This window comes from Chamaea fasciata, unplaced genomic scaffold (genome assembly GCF_029207755.1).
Source record: "Chamaea fasciata isolate MVZ Bird 193981 ecotype frontalis unplaced genomic scaffold, bChaFas1.0.hap1 SCAF_5, whole genome shotgun sequence".
In the NCBI taxonomy this organism is placed as follows: domain Eukaryota; kingdom Metazoa; phylum Chordata; class Aves; order Passeriformes; family Sylviidae; genus Chamaea; species Chamaea fasciata.
The window spans coordinates 46,216,895-46,222,010 of NW_027094090.1; the positions used below are offsets into that span (position 1 = coordinate 46,216,895).

Below are 5,116 nucleotides of genomic sequence, written 5' to 3' on the forward strand. Positions count from 1 at the left end.
GGGGAAGCTGCCCAGCTGTGTGGCTGCATGTAGTACTGAATAACCTATGCTAGGCTAATAGGGGAAAGCCCCTTAAATCCCTCCTCCCACTAATCCCCCAGGCACTGACGTACAATGTCACAGTCCTCTTTACTCAGAATTTTTTCAGCTCTTCAGCTGGTAATTTCACGTGGGATGCCTGATCACTCCTTCCCTTAAGAGATGTACATTGATTTTTCTAATAACTTCTTAAACATCATTTTAGCTAAATCAAAGTACATTAGCACAGAAAGAGATCACTGAGCCATACAGATCTCTCTACAAACCCATTACACTGGACAGAAGTTGTATAAGGCCAAAACTATAGAGAAAGAAGCCCAGGAAGTTAAGATGCCATTTGATAACTCATATGTTCTTACTGAGAAGCTCATTAAATCTTGTGCTGTGAACTTCACAGACTGTAGGTACAGATAAAAATTAAAAGGAAAATGAAACACAAAGAACAGATGGAGTGTTGGATATGTGTGAATGAGCAGGGATAAGAGCATACAAAATAGCTATGAAGATTAATCAGAATCAAATATATTCAAGTTGCAGTAGCTGTTCAGGATTTCGGTATCCTAAACATCACACTCAGTAAAGGGCTTTCCTCCTCATCTAGGATTTGTGTTTTTTCATTGATTTAGAAGAATTAATTTCTGCAGCCACAGGAGGCTCCATCACTGATCAGTGATGAACCTCAACATGCCAATAACAATATATGTTGCTTGCCAAGGCAAATAGGTATCAGTAGATGACTCAGGTGGATGACATCAAATTGAGGGAAGCACCTGATTCCCTCAAGGCCAGAGTGTTGTTAGCAGGACTCTGAAAGGTTGGGGACGTGGGCCAGTATTAATTTCTTCCAATTCAATTAAGGCAAACATAAAGTCCTACATCTTGGATATAATAACCCAAGCAGCCAGGAGCTGACTGGGTAAACAGCAGCTTTACAGAAAAGGTCCCAGTGAACAACAAGGGCAGGCTTGAGTGAGCAGTTGCTCTTTTAGCAAATTAGTGAAAGGCTGGGAAGTATCAGTAAGTCTAGCTAGAAGATCAAGGGAAGTGATTACTGCATTCCCTTTGGCACTCGTGAGGCTACCTGTGCAGAACTGTGAACAGCCTGGGGCAGTATGAAACAAGAAAGATACCAACAAACTGCAGTGAGTCTAGTGACGGGTCACCAAACAGAGAGCTGGAGCATGTGACAAGCAAGGAGACACAGAAAAAGGTTGGTTTGTTCAGCCTGAAGAAGAGAAGGTTTCAGGATGATCGATTTACGTCTTCAGCTACTCGTTGGGAGGGAATAAAGAATATAGAGACAGACATTTCTTGGAGGTGTACAGCAAAATGATCAAGTTGCAACATGGCAAATTCCAAGGACAGGGGTGTGTGGAAATTCTTCACAGTGAGGGTGGATGACCGGTTGTGGCAAAGAGGTAGTGGAATTTCCCATCCATGATGAGATTCAAAACTCATCTGGACATTTTGCAGGATCAGCTTCAGCTAAACAAGCTGAAGGGGAGATAACTAGCATCCAGCTACAATGATGTGTTAGATCCCAGCTCTGCTCCTGCCTATGGCTGTAACAGGCCTCTTACAGGTGACTTTCACCTGTCATCTTTTAGCAACCACTAGGGACAAGCCAAACACAGAGCTGATGCAATGAGGAGGAAATCATGCAACAAGACTGTTAGAACTGGACACGTGAAATAGCTGCATGTGGATCCTGAGGAGAAGATGGAGCCTCCACGGATCTTGGAGCATTGATAGTAGTTCCCAGTATGTGATCTGCTTTGCATTGGCATGTCTCTGTGACAAATCAACAAGGAATGCATTTGCTCTGTAACTGCAAATCATTGCAGCCTCATAATAGTGTATCCATCTCAAAACAGACCTTTCGCTGTGCTGACTCACACCTCCATGTCTCTTCTTGCTCTCCTTCTTAGGTATTTTTGGGGAAGTCATCTTCTTGTTTTGAGTACATAAAGATATCTGAAGCTCAACTCCCTGACCACAAGGGTTAATGAACAGAAGGAACTGAGAAATTGCAAGCAAAAAGATCTAAACTGTGTGTGCTCCCATAAAATGCAAACAAGCAACGTTTGATCCACCAGAAAGTCTCCCAGCTTCAAGCAAACCATTAACATCTTTTGAATAAAATTTGAACATGCACAGCAAGTGTAGACCAGCCTGGCAACACCGTTTTTCCTCCTGCTTTGGGAAGTTTAAAGCCTATCACGAGATCACAGCCCTACAATACGACTCATTACACTACATCTAGTCTTGAAATTGTTATGAGACTGTGGTTAGTATTTTTGACTTTTCAGGACAAAATTTAGATCTGTTGCATCCTCTGAGAAACACATTCAGATGTTTAAATGAGTAGGCCAATTCTCAGAAATGCATTGTTTACAGGCCACTTATATTTAGAAGTCTACATAAAAGATGCTGTTTGCTCTTTAGCTATGATTATCTCAAAAAGCTAAGCTGGGGTTCATTTATGCAAACAAATACTAGCAGTAGCAGAGGCCATCAAAAGAGAACACCATTTGCTCAAACTGCTTGTTTATTATATGGTGTTAATTCTTCATCTCAGAAGTCAGCAAATTAAATATAGTTTCTTGTCTAATGTCACGGTCATACAAACTTACAACCACGTTTCTGCTGACCGGGTCAGCAACAAGCCAGATGGTCAGCCCATGTCCTTCTGCCTTTTACTCTCAAATCTCAAAGTAGCTGGTTTCCAGTTCCCTCGGTCCTTTTTTAGGTAGGTAAGGAGCAGGTGCTCCGGTTCCTTAACCTCAAGGACTGCTGACTCCAGCACTTCTCAGGTTCCCGTAAAAAGAAACTCTGCGTGAACGAGATGCAGAACTACAAACGCAAGGACACCCGAGCCGCCGGTGTTGCTCCGATCTCCCCGCCTCCAGCGGGGCAGCTCCCTCCCGCGGCAACTTCCAGGGATCCGTGCCCGCACGTCCGCTTGCGGCTGCGCGGCGGGCCGCAGTGGGGCGGGTGGGTGCGGAGCCGGTCCGTGTCCCCGTGCCCCGGTGGGTGCGGAGCCGGTCCGTGTCCTTGTGGTCCGGTGGGTGCGGAGCCTGTCCGTGTCCCTGTGCCCGCTGTGCTCCCCCCGCCCGCTCCGGCCGGGACCACCCACACCCACCGGCGCACGCGTGGGGAGCGTGATGCCCGCGGCTCCTCGTTAGTATAGTGGTGAGTATCCCCGCCTGTCACGCGGGAGACCGGGGTTCGATTCCCCGACGGGGAGAGGTGCCCTCGCGCGCCTTTTTTATTGCTCCGCCCCGCGCGAACCGTTGACGCCGACGGCAAAAGGCGCCGCCCGCCGGCAGCAAAACATATAAATTAAAGCCTCCCCGTCGGGGAATCGAACCCCGGTCTCCCGCGTGACAGGCGGGGATACTCACCACTATACTAACGAGGAAGTGCCTTAAAGGGGCTTGTGCGGGACTCCTTTTCCCAGTAATTCCGCACAACGATGTCCCTACTGCTTGCTTATAAATGCTGTGCTGTGGGCAGAGGGACAGCAGGGGCGGCCTCTGGCAGCGGGAGCATAGACCCACGAGCCTGCGTACGGAAGCAACGGCGGCACTACCAGGGAGCGGTGGCGGAAGGCCCTTGCTGCTGCGGACCACTAGCGGGGGTGTGGGTGGGGAGAGTTAACGTCCTTGCGCGGGAAGGCGGTAACAGAACAGTGCCGGCGCAGGGGTGCGGCTGCGGCAGCGGAACGGGCAGGGTCCTCGGCCGCACCGGCCCAACCCGTCCCCCGCGCTGCCCCTCCGGGCAGTAGGGCTGCACTGCCGGCGGCCCGCAAAGGCCGAATTCTAATACTCTGCTTGCCACAGCCCAACAAGACCTCGTGGCGCAACGGTAGCGCGTCTGACTCCAGATCAGAAGGCTGCGTGTTCGAATCACGTCGGGGTCATTCACTTTTTCCCTCCTTCTGTCGCTTTTACCGCCTTCTTCGCGCAGGAAACCAAGGAACACTATTGTTGATTTTTTGTCGTTTTTTTTCCCCTACAACTTAGGATCTCCTCTTTTGCTTTGAGGCTGAGGGCAGCGCGAGACATAAGGCTCAACGCGGGTCAAGGCACAGGACTGCTGCTGCAGCAATGAACATCCCTTTGGATAAAATTGACATGTCTTTGTTTATAATCTTTGTGCATATAAGACTGTCTGATTACACGCTTTAACACAAAAGGCAAGAACGTGTCAAAGGTTTACTTTATTAAGGCAACCGACAGTGTGGAAATGATGAGAAAACTTCAGAAAGTTGTACAGAAAGAGTAACTTTAAAATTTAAAGAGTAACTTTAAATTTCGGGGGACAGAGGCCCCAAATATGGCAGAGTTACCATGTTTTCAGTACAGAAATTCACGTAACAAGAAGTAAAAGTAAAGGCAGAAGCAGCAAGTGGTCAGATGGAGCCAAGAGTTCAGAGATGCTTGTCTTGAGAGCCCTGCAGAAAAATGAAACCCTGACAAGGGAGAGAAAGGGGACCAGGGTGCTGGTGGGGGAAACCTCTGAGGGTGACGGGGTTAGACCACAGAACAGAAGAGTTTTCTCACAGTAGCTGTTTCCACATGCTGAGGTTGACAGGTACCCATGGCAGAAAGGCACAGAGAGGACTTAGCTTCGATTTAGACATGAGATAGCAAGCCTTAGAAATAATAGTTTAGTGATTTAGATGGACTGGAAAGTTTGACATTTGATGAAATTTAATTGGGAAGAAAACAATAGTTTGTCAAGGGCCTGAATTGAGAGAGAATGCCAGAGATACAATTCCCACTTTATAAGAACTGATTATTAGTGTTGTAAACCATAGAAGAAAATGAATACAGATATCTTAGAAATCAGATTCAGCAGAGTCAACAAATTATGTAGGGGTTCTGAAGACAAATATTTTGGCTTTTACAGGCTATTGTTTGTTCTATATATCCTTTAAACCTTTTAAATACAGAAATTTGGCATCTTCCTTAGGTGATCTGTTCCATACTTTGCTATTCTTACAATTACAAAATTAGTATATGTACTTTTACCCTGTCTCTTTTGCCTCAACTGAAATCTGGCCCTCATCTCT

The 5,116-nt window shown here is 46.9% G+C and overlaps 3 non-coding genes across 3 annotated transcripts; 2 read left to right on the forward strand and 1 right to left on the reverse strand.

Annotated features, from left to right (window-relative positions):
* The first annotated feature begins 3,214 nt into the window (after positions 1-3,214).
* On the forward strand, positions 3,215-3,286 carry TRNAD-GUC (transfer RNA aspartic acid (anticodon GUC)). The gene has a single exon. It is a non-coding gene; the product is annotated as a tRNA-Asp (tRNA).
* Positions 3,287-3,388: 102 nt separating this feature from the next.
* TRNAD-GUC (transfer RNA aspartic acid (anticodon GUC)) lies at positions 3,389-3,460 on the reverse strand. The gene has a single exon. It is a non-coding gene; the product is annotated as a tRNA-Asp (tRNA).
* Positions 3,461-3,889: 429 nt separating this feature from the next.
* On the forward strand, positions 3,890-3,961 carry TRNAW-CCA (transfer RNA tryptophan (anticodon CCA)). Its single transcript has one exon. It is a non-coding gene; the product is annotated as a tRNA-Trp (tRNA).
* Positions 3,962-5,116: the final 1,155 nt, after the last annotated feature.